This window comes from Bos javanicus, chromosome 19 (assembly GCF_032452875.1).
Source record: "Bos javanicus breed banteng chromosome 19, ARS-OSU_banteng_1.0, whole genome shotgun sequence".
Classification (NCBI taxonomy): domain Eukaryota; kingdom Metazoa; phylum Chordata; class Mammalia; order Artiodactyla; family Bovidae; genus Bos; species Bos javanicus.
The window spans coordinates 43219457-43233359 of record NC_083886.1 but is presented as its reverse complement, the minus strand read 5'-3'; the positions used below and the strand labels follow the sequence as shown (position 1 = coordinate 43233359).

The 13903-nt window shown below is 47.9% G+C and overlaps 1 pseudogene; it reads left to right on the top strand.

Moving 5' to 3' along the window:
• The first annotated feature begins 1908 nt into the window (after positions 1-1908).
• Positions 1909-4280, top strand: LOC133232426 (keratin, type I cytoskeletal 16-like; annotated as a pseudogene).
• The last annotated feature ends 9623 nt before the right edge of the window (positions 4281-13903 follow it).

Below are 13903 nucleotides of genomic sequence, written 5' to 3'. Positions count from 1 at the left end.
GACAGACTTTCCTGCCCCAAGGTTCATGGTGGTATCGCCCAGCAGGGCTCAGGCTGAGACAAGCCCTCTTTGCCTCTTCTCACCTCCACAGAGGCACTTCAGAGCAAGGACAGTGGCCACCCCCCAGGGCACCCCAGGGAGGCCTCTGTGTTGGAGTCCAGACTCCCAGTCTTGCCTTTAGCCCCCAGGCCAAGGTCATGCCCACCGGGCAGAGCTCATTCAAGGCACCTTGGGAAGGCAGATGATAGTGGACACACCTGGTCCCCACTCGCAGGGCATTTGTGGGAATGTGGAGACATTCCAAACACCAGGGTCTCATCCTGGCTCTGCAGCTCAGTGACTTTGGGCAAATCACCATTTATCTGGCTCTCCCCCTCTCCTCCTCACTTCACAGAGTTGACTCAAGACAATGGTGTTTATTGGAGGGGTATAGAGAGAGTGGTTTAGAATGGTGGAAAGGGTTTGGGCTGGGCGAGCAGACAGACAGGGTTTTGAGCTTTAGCTCCCCACTGACGGGGTCTTGAGAAGTCCACTTCCCCTTCCAGGTCCATCATCTGTGAACTGGTGGCAGGAATAGGGCTCCTCACAGGACTGTGTGGCATACGATACATACGATACCTCCATATGATACCGAGCCCTGGTCAATGTGGCAGGTGACCAGAGACCCACCTTCCCTGTCTCCTTTGACTGAGCGAATGGAATTGCCAAGTTAAACCTAGAATCTGGGCAGTCTGGAGAAAACTGTTGGAATCTGAGCCTCGGATGTAGTGTCGGGGCTTGGAAGCCTGTGGTGGGGGATTGGGGTCACAGGTGGGACCAGCAGCAGAGTGGGAACTCCTTCCCACTGCAGTTTTTGGTGGGTACCCACGATTAGGTGAAGCAAGGCATTGGTGGAGGGTGCTGCTCAAAGGGTGGGAGTGCAAGGGGGCAGAGGGGAGGGCCAGGGGGAGGGAGGGAGGCGCCGGAGCACAGAGGTAGGTGAGAAGGGGCAGGTGAGGGGTAGCTGGGCTTGAAAGGAAGGAAGGGGAGACTGGAGGGGGGCAAGGGTGGCCACTAGGGAGGGGCCAGCGGGGTCTTTCATGTATGTTCCTTTGTGGCTAGTGGTATGTCCTCCCCTTTCACAGATGAGCAAACTGAGGCCCAGAGGCTCATAGACCAAAGTATTGCCTATGCCATGTAGCTTGTCAGGGCAGGGATTCAAGCTGCCATGTACTGGTTTCATGGTACATACCACTTCCAGGAGGTCCTGGGGACTCAAAAGCAACCCCCGAAACTGAAGTTGAATCCAGTAAGGGAAAGAGTCATAGAATTTTCAGAACTAGAACTGAGATTGCCCAGTCCAGCCTTATCACTTTACTGAGGCTCATAGAAGGAAGAAGCTCACACAGCGAGCACAGCAGAGCAGGGCCATGAACCCAGCTCTCCTGTCCACAGCCAGGATCCCACAGCTGTCTCCTGAGACAGCCCCTGGACAGCATCACTGAGGCCGTTCATCCAAGGCTGTCACCACGGGGCAGGGAGTCCTTCCATGGCCTGACTCACTACCCGGGGATGCAGTCACCCCAGAGTCGCCTGTGCCAGGGCACTGCTGGCCCCTCAGGCTCTAAGGACGGGAGCCAGATCCTTGTCGCCTAGCCTGAGTCACCACCAACTCGAGTTGGTGTGTTTTCTCTTGGCTCCACACCTACCCCCCCCCCGCCAAAAAAAAAAAAAAAAAAGCTGGGTGGGAACTCAGCGCAGAACAGAGTGAAGTGCATCGACCCTGGGCTGAATAATCCAGAGAGGGCGTTGGATGGGACCCGGCGTGATGAAATCCGGAGGGGAGCCCCGCCTTCCTCACACGCATGTAAATGTTCCTGTGTTCGAGGCCGCCTCAGCATCCTCTTGGCCTCCCTGAGCACCTTGCTCTTCTCGCTTCTCACCATGACCACCTGCAGCCGCCAGTTTACCTCCTCCAGCTCCGTGAAGGGCTCTAGCTGCATCGGTGGTGGCTCTAGCTGCGTGTCCTCTGTCCTATCCGGAAGCTCCTGCCGGGCCTCCAGCGCCTATGGGCGCCTGTCCGTATCCTGCTCCCCTCGCTACTCCTCCGGGGCTGTCTGCGGGCTGGGGGGCGGCTATGGTGGTGGCCTCAGCAGCAGCCTTGGAGGGGCTCTGTGTGGCAGCTTGGTTGGAAGATATGGGGGTGGCCTTGGTGTAGGGTACAGTGGTGGCGATGGTAGCCTCCTCCCTGGCAATGAGAAGATCACCATGCAGAGCCTGAATGACCGTCTGGCCTCCTACCTGGACAAGGTGCACGCCCTGGAGGAGGCCAACAGGGAGCTGGAGACAAAGATCCATGACTGGTACCAGAGTCAGGGGCCCAGGCCTGCCCGCGACTATAGCCCCTGTTTCAAGACCATTGAGGATCTGAGGAACAAGGTGGGTTGGCCAGGTGGGTGGCTCTGGTGGTGGAGTGTTGATAGAGATCATGGCTGCAGTGGCCCTTAGAAAAACACTTGCTAGTGTCTCCATTTTACAAAGAGGGAGACTGAAGCCTGCTTTTGAGGAGTGACCACAGGCCACTTAGACTTGGTGGCAGAGGGTCCTTTTTCAGCATCAGGGTGTCTGAGCTGGGCTGGCACCCTGAGTCTCTTACTCCATGCAAGCATTTCTTTGGATTCAGCTTCTCTCAGGCTTGGGCCCAGGATGTGGTGGGGGATATGTGGTTGTATCACCCCCACACACTGAGCTCGGTGGAGAAGGCACCTGAGGCTGACTGGGGGTGTAAAGCCTGACCTACCAGCTAGACAGCTCTCAAGACTGGGGAGGCTTCTTTCTCTCATCTTTGCTGTTCACTTCTGAGAAGCAGGGCCTTGGCTAACCAGACCTGTCCTTCATCCCCTCTGCAGATTATCGAGGCCACCATAGAGAATGTACAGCCCCTTCTGTAGATTGACAATGCCAGGCTGGCGGTTGATGACTTCAGGACCAAGTGAGCAGAGGGCGAGCAGTGGGGTTGTCCAGCTAGGAGGATGAGCACGTCTTGAGCCTCAGAAGCCTCATGATGGACCTTGAGGCCTTGACCTTTGTCTTGCCAGGTATGAGCATGAGCTGACCCTGAGCCAGAGTGTGGAGGCTGACATCAATGGCCTGCACGGGGTACTGGACGAGCTGACCCTGGCCAGGACTGACCTGGAGATGCAGATCGAAGGCCTGAAGGAGGAGCTGGCCTACCTGAAGAAGAACCACGAGGAGGTAAGGTTGCTGCTGGTGCAGGGAGGCAGGTCCAGTGGGGTTGCAAATGCACCTGGGGCCAGGGAAGGGGTTAGCTGAGCACCTCCTCACATCCCTTCCTAGGAGATGCTTGCCTTGCGGAATCAGACTGGTGGGGACGTCAACATGGAGATGGACACCGCCCCCAGTGTGGACCTGAGCCGCATCCTGAAAGAGATGTGTGACCAGTATGAGCAGATAGCAGACAGGAACCCCAGGGACGCCGAGGCCTGGTTCCTGAGCAAGGTGGGACGTGGGTCCTCAGCCCTCCTGCCAGACTTCCCAGCTAGGGGGCCTCTGGAGCACTCTACACCTTCTGTTCTTTCCTGTCTCAGTCTGAGGAGAACAAAGAAGCGGCCTTTAACAGCGAACTGATGCAGAACAGCCGCAGTGAGCTGAATGAGCTCTGGCGGGTGCTCCAGGGCCTGGAGGTTGAGCTGCAGTCCCAGCTCTGCATGGTGAGAAGGACCAGGAGGGCACAGCCCCAGTCTCCAAATCGCCAGCAATGGCACCACCCCCTGTAATGGAACCCTACCACCGCATGGTTCCTCCTCTTTTCCCAGGAGTGGGTTGGAGGGATCACTGCACCCGTTATATAGACAGAGAAATTAAAGCCCAGAACCAACCCTGGAATAACTTTTCTCCATGTTGTCTGGCTCATCAGCAGCCCAGCTGAAGTCAAAATCCATGCACCTCTCAGGACACGTGCCCAGAGACCTAGGGGGTCAACAATGATCACCTCTGTTGACTCTCTCTCTCCCTCCCGTTCACAGAAAGCATTCCTGGAGAAAAGCCTGGAGGAGACCAAAAACGGCTACTGCCTGCAGCTGGCCCAGATCCAGGAGCAGATCTGCAGCTTGGAGGAGCAGCTGGCCCAGCTGCGCTGCGAGATGGAGCAGCAGAACCAGGAGTACAAGATCCTGCTGGACGTGAAGACCCGGCTGGAGCAGGAGATCGCCACCTACCGCCGCCTGCTGGAGGGCGAGGACGCCCAGTGAGTGCCGGGACCCCCTGGGCACTTCAGCCCCGCCCCTGCTGCTCCCAGCACACCTGACTGCTCTGCTTTTTCTCCCGCACAGCCTCTCCTCCCAGAAACAATCTGGCCAAAACTGCTTCCTGAGAAGGTAAGGCTCCTGAGGGTCCCGGCCACCCTTGAGCCCTCGGCCCTCCCAGGGCCCTTCTCACTTCCTCTCCTCTCTCCCACACTCTTCACCTCCTCCTTCCCGTCCTCCTCTGGTCGGCTGACCCGGTCCATCCTCAAGGAGGAGGGCTCATCCGGCTTCTGCCCGGCCCAGAGCTCCAAACCCTCAGCGGCTTCTCCTGGAGCCTCCCGCCTGCCCTCCCGCCTGCCCACCTGCCAGGCTCACCGCCCGAAGGCCCGGGTCTGGCTCCTGCTCCCCCTATGCGGCTCCCAGCTGCCTTCCCTCCCTCTTTGCTGGTGGTGGGCTAATAAAGCTGAATTTCTGGTTAATGCAACAATTCTGTGTGGTCTCCATTCTTGAAGTGATGAGATGGGGTTGGAGGTGCCTCCGAGGAATCTTCTGGGACCGCACAGCCTGAGGGAGGAAGGAAAGAGCCAAGTGAAAGAGCTTGCATGGTGTTCCTAGACGACCTCCAGGCTGTTGTGGGGTAGGAGTGGGAGTTGGGACGCAGGCCGGGAGCTGGCTCGCTTATGTTGCTGGGTGCTGAGTGAGGGTTTTACAGCAGCCCTTTCTTCCCACTGTCTCCCAGCAACTCGGTGAGCTGGGTGTAGTCAGGCCCATCTTGGAGAGTAAAGTCACACAGACACTAAGTGGCATGACTGTGGCTCAGGTCTGTTGGACTGCCAAGACCGTCTTTCTTTTATACAGCTCTATCTTTTTAGGTATTTTAACCCAAAGACTCCCACGTATGAGCTCCTAACCCTACCCCTTGGCTCCTCACCTTTGCGCACCAGGATTTTGGTATTGGATGGTAGAGGATGAGACTTCTGTCTTGGGGGTGGTGTCCAAGGTTAGGACTGGATGTTTCTTCTTCCAATCTGCTTCCCCTCATCATTCCTATTAACTTTCTTCTCTTCCTCATTCCCCTCAGCTAGTGAATTGAGTGTCAATGAGTCCCCTAGAAGTATCTGTCACCCATGCCCTCCTCTTCATCCCCACAACCACCGCCACCTTCCTTTCTCCCTGGGAAAGGCCTCTTGCTGTTCATCTCTCCCACTCTACCTAATGACCTTTTGTTCTTTTTTTTTTTTTTAAGTATTTATTTATTTGGGCTTCCCTGGTGGTTCAGATGGTAAAGATCTGCCTGCAATGCAGGGGACCTGAGTTCGATCCCTGGGTTGGGAAGATCTCCTGGAGTAGGGAATGGCTACCCACTCCAGTATTCCTGCCTGGAGAATTCCATGGACTGAGGAGTCTGTTGGGTTACAGTCCACGGGGTCGCAAAGAGTGGGACACGACTGATAGATGAACACTTTCACTTTCATTTCTTTGGCTTTGTCGGGTCTTAGTTGTGCATGGGCTCACTTGCTCCTCGTCTTGTGAGATCTTAGTTCCCTGTCCAGGGATTAAAGCCACATACCCCACACTGTAAGGCAGATTTCCAACCACTGGACCACCAGGGAAGTCCCCCCAGTGACCATTCTAATGAGAATGTGGGTAAGATAAAAGATGAGGATGTGATCAGGACCTCTCGTTCAACCATTCTGGATGTTCCCTCTCCCCTGGGACACTTGGCCCTCCTGTCTCAACCCACCGAGGTGTCTCCCTCACCCCCTATACTTACCCCTTGAATCCACCCTACCTGGCTGTTGAGGTGTGCCATCCTCTCACTTGCCATAAATGCCTCTCATATTTTAAAATTTTAATGAAAAAAATCAAACATGGGAATTCCCTGGCGGCCCAGTGGTTAGCACTCAATACTTTCACTGCTGGGGCCTGGGCCTTCAATCCCTGGTTGGGGAACTAAGATCCCACAGGCCATGAGATGTGGCCAAAAAAACCCCCAAAACTAACCAAAAAATCACAGTTATGTCTGCATATCATCATTAGATTTTTTATGAAAAGAGCGGTCCCCAGGCTGACATCCCCAGGTGTCACATACCTCCTTTCCCACCTCCCACTTTCAAGTTTTAGCTCTTAACTTGTCATTTGCCTCCTTATGTCTAAATAACAGGTTATACTACAATTCCTTGATCTTTCTGTTTTAGATTTCTTTTTTAAAAAGTTGAAGGATAGTTGATTTACAATGTTGTGTTAGTTTCTGGTGTACAGTAAAGAGATTCATATCTACATACCCATATATGTATTGATATATTCTTTTCATATGCTTTTCCATCATTGCTTAGTACAGGTTATTGAATACAGTTCCCTGTGCTGTAAGAACGACCTCGTTGTTTATCTATGTTATAGGCAGTGGCTTGTATTTACGAATTTCATACTCCTCCACCCTGCTCCCCTTTGGTGACCATAAGTTTGTTCCCTATGTCTGTGAGTCTGTTTCTGGTTTGTAAATAAGTTCGTTTGTGTCGTCTTTTAGAGTCCACATATAGGTGATATCATATGGCACTTGTCTTTATTTATCTGACTTACTTCACTTAGTATGATCATCTCTATGTCCATCCATCTTTCTGCAAATAGCATTATTTCATTCTTTTTTATGGCCGAGTAGTGTTCCATCATATATATATGCACCAAATCTTCTTCCATTCATCTGCTGATGAACATTTAGGTTGATTCCATGCCGTGGCTGTTGTGAATAGCGCTGCTATGAACATAGAGGTGCATCTATCTTTTTGAATTACAGTTTTCTCCGGATATATGCCCAGGAATGGGATTGCTGGAGCATGTGACAAGTCTATTTTTAGTTTTTTAAGAAACATCCATACTATTTTCCATAGTGGTTGCACCAATTTGCACTCCCACCAACATTGTGGGGGGTTCCTCTTTCTCCACACTTTCTCCAGCATTTATTATTTGTAGGTTTTTTTAAAATTTTATTTTATTTTTAAATTTTACAATATTGTATTAGTTTTGCCAAATATCGAAATGAAAATTATTTGTAGATTTTTAAATGATGGACATTCTGACTGGTGTGAGGTGATACCTCATTGTAGTTTTGATCTGCATTCCTCTAAGAATTAGTAATGTTGAGCATCTACTTCTATGTCTGTTGGCCATCTGTATGTCTTCTTTAGAAAATTATACATGTAGGTCTTCTGCCCATTTTTTGATTGGTTTGTTTGTTTTTTTGATATTGGGTTGTATGAGCTGTTTATATATTTTAGAAATTAAGCCCTTGTTAGTCACATCATTTGTAAATGTTTTTTCCCATTCCATAGGTTGCTTTTTAATTTTGTTTGTGGTTTTCTTTGCCATGCAAAGCTTACAAGTTTGATTGGGTGCCATTTGTTTATTTTTGTTTTTATTTCTATTGCCTAAGAAAACATTACTATCATATATGTCAGAGAATGTTTTCGTTTATTTTCTGTTCTAGGGATTTTATAATGTTTTGTCTTATATTTAAGTCAATAAAGCCTTTTGAGTTTATTTTTGTGTGTGATATGAGGGAGTTTTCTAACTTCATTGATTTACACATGGTTGTCCAGCTTTCCTAACACCACTTGCTGAAGAGACTGTCTTTTCTCCATTGTATATTGTTTCCTCTTTTGTCGAAGATTAATTGATGGTAGGTGTGTGGGTTTATTACTGGGCTCTCTATTCTGTTCCATGGATCCATATGTCTGTTTTTGTGCCAATACCACACTATTTTTAAAAATAAATTAATTTATTTATTTTACTTGAAGGCTAATTACTTTATAACATTGTTATGGTTTTTGTCATACACTGACATGAATCAGCTATGGGTGTACATGTGTCCCCCATCCTGAACCCCCTCCCACCTCTCTCCCCATCCCATCCCTCAGGGTTGCCCCGGTGCAATTACCATAAGCTTTGTAACATTGTATGAGATTTGGGAGGGCTATGCCTCCAGTTTTATTCTTTTTCCTCAGGATTGCTTTGGAAATTCTGGATCTTTCTTGTTCAGTCACTCAGTCATGTTTGACTCTTTCCAGGTCTTTGTTACTTCCATATAAATTTTAGAATTATTTGTTCTTTTTGTGTGTGTGTGTGTTCCAATAAAACTTTATTTATTGACACTGAAATCTGATTATTTGTTCTAATTCTGTGGAAAATGTCACGAGTAATTTGATAGGGATCCTATTAAATCTGTAGATTGCTTTGGGTGGTATGGCCGTTTCTCAAATTTAGTTGTTTTTTTTTTTTTAATGTTTATTTGGCTGTGCCGGGTCTTAGTTGCAGCATGCAGGATCTTCAGTCATTGTTGTGGCATTCAGGATCTTTAGTTGCAGCATGCAAACACATATTTGCAGCATGTAGGATCTAGTTCCTTAACCAGGAACCAGTTCCCAAACCCAGGCCCCCTCCATTGGGAGTATAGAGTCTTAACCACTGGACCAGGGAAGTCCCTCAAGTTTAGTTTTTAATTGCTGCTATAAAGGAAGGGGACTCAGCTTTCTATACAGCATTTTTCCTCTCCACACTTTTCTACCCTCTCAATAAATTTTAACTAGATAAATGTTTAATGCTTACTTTGTGAAGTGAAGCTGCTCAGTTGTGTCCGACTCTTTGTGACCCCATGGACTGTAGCCTACCAGGTTCCTCCATCCATGGGATTTTCCAGGCAAGAGTACTGGAGTGGGTTGCCATTGCCTTCTCCAGGAGATCTTCCTGACAGTCAAATCATGTTTTATACCATATTAAATTTCCTCAGAATAAGTATCTTTTTTCAGTTTGCTTAAGTTTTCTTTGCACCTGTGACTAAATCATTGCCAAAACTATGAAAGTGAAAAAAGTGGGAGTGTTAGTCACTCCGTCGTGTCTGACTCTTTGTGACCCCCATGCCTCTGGGAGGTATATATACACACACACAAGGCTACAATCATACCAAATACATTTTAATGCTGTCTCCATTTTTTTTTTTTGACTTGTTTACTCTTCAAAATCTTCTTTTAGAGTTAATTTATTTTCATTTTGGCTGTGCTGGCTCTTCACTGCTGTGCCCAGGCCTTCTTTAGTTGTGAGTGGAGGCTGCTCACTGCAGTGGCTCTTTTGTTGCGGAGCACAGACTCCAGGCTCCTGGGCTTCATGTGGCTCACCAGCTCTGGAGCTCAGGCTCAGAAGTTGTGGCACACGGGCTTAGTTGCCCTGCAGCTTGTGTTTCCACTTTTCTTTCTGGTTGGCATTTAATATAATGCAGCAATGAACGTCTTTCTGCATAAATCTTTGCTTTCCTATCTGTTTTTGCAGTATTTCTTTAGGCTAGATTCCCAGAAGTATAATTACTAGGTGAGAAGGTAGTGGATATTTTAAGGGTCTGTCACTTTTAAAACTGTTGTTATGGAAGGACTCTGACCCAGAGATGTAGTCCTGGCCTGGGTTGTTAAAAACGGAGCTGGAGCACATGGTCACGAGTTGTTCAGTAATGAGATGTCAGAACAGAGTGTGCAAAACACCCTCTACCTGGGTGTGGGGAGCAATTTTAACAAAGCTGTTTGTGTTGGTGTCTTCAGAATGAATACCACCCGTCTGTGGACCCTCGGGAGGCTCCCTGAGAAAGTCCCCCATTTGACAGATGGAAAACTGAGATGTCAACTAACCAAGGTGCAGGGGGGAAACTTTCTTAGGATCTCCTAGCTAGTTAGTAAAACTGCCTAAGAGCAGGAGGCATGTGTCTCCTGTTCATTGCTGTGTCCAGTGTAAACAAAATGTGAGCCCCTGTTTTAATTTATATTTTTATTTTTTTGAGGTACAATGGATTTTCAACATTATATTAGTTTTAGGTGTACAACATGGTGATTAAATATTTTTATAGATACACTCCATTTAGAGTTATAAAATATTGGCTATATTCCCTGTGCTGTGCAATATGTCCCTGTAGCCTATTTATTTTATACATAGTAGTTTGTACCTCTTTAATGCATTTTCATGTATTTATTTCTTTTATTTTCAGCTTGCTGCTGTCTGCAGGCTTTCTCTAGCTGCAGGGAGTGGGGGCTACTCTCTAGTCGCAGTGCCCGCGCTTCTCATTGCAGTGGCTTCTCTTACTGTAGAGCGTGGGCTCAGTAGGTTTGGGGCACTGGCTTAACTGCCCTGAGGCATGTGAGATGTCCCCAGACCAGGGATTGAACTCGTGTCCTCTGCATTGGTAATCAGATTCTTTACCATTGGATCACCCCAGGGAAGTCCTAGTTTGTAACTCTTAATCCCCTACCCCTCTCTTGCCCTTTCTCCCTTCGCTCTCTCCCCTGCCCCGTAACCACTATATATATCTGTGAGTCTATTTCTGTTTTGTTATATTCATCATGAGCCCCTTTTACAGAAAGACATTATCAAAGCAGAAATGTGAATTTCCCCTTCAATAAAGGAAGCAGCTTTTCCACCTGGAAATGCCTGGATTTCTCAAGCTAAGAGTCAAGTCCCAAATTGGACTGCATTTTTTATTTTATAAAATTTTGTTGCGGTATAGTTGATCTGCTGCTGCTGCTGCTGCTAAGTCGCTTCAGTCGTGTCCGACTCTGTGCGACCCCATAGACGGTGGCCCACCAGGCTCCCCCGTCCCTGGGATTCTCCAGGCAAGAACACTGGAGTGGGTTGCCATTTCCTTCTCCAATGCATGAAAGGGAAAAGTGAAAGTGAAGTCTCGCAGTCGTGTCCAACTCTTCGCGACCCCATGGTCTGCAGCCTACCAGGCTCCCCTGTCGGTGGGATTTTCCAGGCAAGAGTACTGGAGTGGGGTGCCAATAGTTGATTTACAATGTGATAATTTCTGCTGTACAGCAAAGTGACTCAGTTACACACATATATGGGGCTTCCATGGTGGTTCAGATGGTAAAAAAATCTGCCTGAAATGTGGAAGAGAAGATCCCCTGGAGAAGGGAATGACCACCTACTTCAGTATTCTTGCCTGGAGAATTCCCTGAACAGAGGAATCTGGCCGGCTACCGCTGCAAAGAGTCAGACATGAGTGAGTGAATAACACACTGCTCCTTACGCCATATATTCTTTTTCATATTATTTTCCATTATGGTTTATCATAGGACATTGAATATAGTTCCTTGTGCTATACAGTAGGTCCTTGTTGTTTATCCATCTTATATATACCAGTTTACATCTGCTAACCCCAAACTCCCGATCCTTCTCTCCCCCTCCTCTCCTCCTGCTTTGCAACCAGCAGTCTGTTCTCTACGTCAAGTGAAGTGGAATAAAGTGAGAATTGCTCAGTCGTGTTCAGCTCTCTGCGACCCCATGGACTAAGCAGTCCATGGAATTCTGCAGGCCAGAATACCGGTGTGGATAGCCTTTCCCTTCTCCAGGGGATCCTCCCAACCCAGGGATTGAGCCCAGGTCTCCTGCATCACAGACGGATTCTTTACCAGCTGAGCCATGAGGGAAGCCCAAGAATACTGGAGTGGGAAGTCTATCTCTTCTCCAACGGATCTTCCCGACCCAGGAATCAACCTGGGGTCTCCTGATTGCAGGTGGATTCTTCACCAACTGAGCTAATAGGGAAGCCCTCTCTATGTCAAATCTGACTGCATTTTGCTCTTGCCTGGTCTTCCCGCTTCCTAAGATCCTGGCACCTGAGGTGAGGAGGTTGAGCGCTCTTGAATGCTCCTTGGAACCTGTCTATTCTGAACACACCCTCAGATTCTTTTTTTATCTTTTATTAAAACTTATTTTATATTGGAGTATAGCCTCCATATAGCCTATTAACAATGTTGTGATAGTTTCAGGTTAACAACAAAGAGACTCAGCCACACACATACATGTATCCCTTCTCCCCCGAACTCCCCTCCCATCTAGGCTGCCATATAACATTGAACAGAGTCCTTATGCTATACAGTAAGTCCTTGTTGATTATCCATTTTAAATATAGCAGTATGTACCTGTCCATTCCAAACTCCATAACTATCCCTTCCCCCCATCCTTCCCCTTTGGCAACCGTAAATTCCTTCTGTAAGTCTGTGAATCTGTTTCTATTTTGCAAATTAGTTCATTTGTATCATTTCTTTTGAGATTTCACATGTAACAGATGTCATATGATATTTTTCCTCACACCCTCAGATTATTAATGCTTGAGTTAGAGTCAAAGTTGGTGAAATATTGTTTTAGATAATTGTATAAAGTGCTAAAAACAATGACTGGTGTGAGAATTAATGATAGCCCATAAAGTGGATCTGCTGATGTCAATGGCTTAGTGGTAAGCTCATAAGGGTTTGCTTTCTTTGGGCCCATTGTTTCTGAGAGCTCTTAAAAGCTCTGCGTCACTCCTGATATCTGAGATAAGTGATTTCTTCTGTTTGCCTTCCCATTGCGTAGCTTGCTATTTAAGATCTTCTGGCAGCTTCCTGAAACATAAACACAAATGAAGCTTTTGGTTTTGCCCATCCCCTACAAACTTAGATGGCACCTAGCATGTAAGGGACACTCAAGATTTGTGGAGTTGAGCTGGGGGTTTAGTGTACAAGCCTCTGCCCTCTCTGGTCTCCATGGAACCTTCTCAAAAGCAAAATTCTTGGGGACCGGCTTTTCCAGACTCCACATGCCTTTCATCACGTTGGTCCAAGGCTGTCATGGAAGAGAGAGCAAGTATCTTTTTGAGTCATGGAGAGGTGGAGTTAGGTCTGTGAGAGCTGAGGCACCAAGCAAGTGCAGCTTTTTATCTGGTCTCTCTCTGATGTGCTGTCCCTTCTGGTGATGAGCTGTGTGGTCACTGCCATGGGCAGATACAACTCTGTCCCCATTTCCCCAACTGTCCAGGACTCCGGAAAGGCTTTGAGCAGATCAAGGTGTGTTAAAGAATAAAGAGCTATTTAGAAGGACAGTCCATTTCTAAGTCGGTTCCCTGTTATCTTGTTGCTGGGGCCCAAAGGTCCCTTTCTTTCCTACAATTATAGGATTTTTACACATAAGTCAGATATGTTCGTTTCCTTCCAATTGTAACTGGGCAAACCCTAATAGGGCCTTCTTGGGAGAGACTCCCCCTTCATCTCCTCTGCTGTGGCTTCTCTCTGAAGTATCCACATAATAGTAACTCATGCATATTTCCTGAGTTTTTCTTTAAAAATGCTTTGCTGAAACCCATCAGAGTTTGGGTTCCTTTTGGGCATGAGCCACCCATTAGCCTTGCGTGACCCTGCAACGAACCTTTTTCTGCTCCAAAACTCAGTGTTTCGGTTTGTTTTGTCTTCACTTTGTGTAGGGCAAGTGAACTTGTGTTCAGTAACACAGTTTTTATCTGCCCTATGAATAACGTGACAACATAAATGGAAATATAAAAAATGAAACATTCGTCCATTGTTCTGTTCCCAGGGTTTTTATTCTCCTGGGTGCCTTTCTGGCCTCCTTATGTATGTGTGTGTGTTTGTGCTTAGTCACTTGGTTGTGTCTGATTCTTGTGACCCCATAGATGTAGCCTGCCAGGTTCCTCTGTCCATGGGATTCTCCAGGCAAGAATACTGGTGTAGGTTGCCATTTCCTTCTCTAGAGGATCTTCCCCATCCATGAATCGAACCGGGTCTCCTGCATTGCAGGCAGACTGTTTACCAACTGAGCTATGAGGGAAGCCCTTATATGTGAATACATGG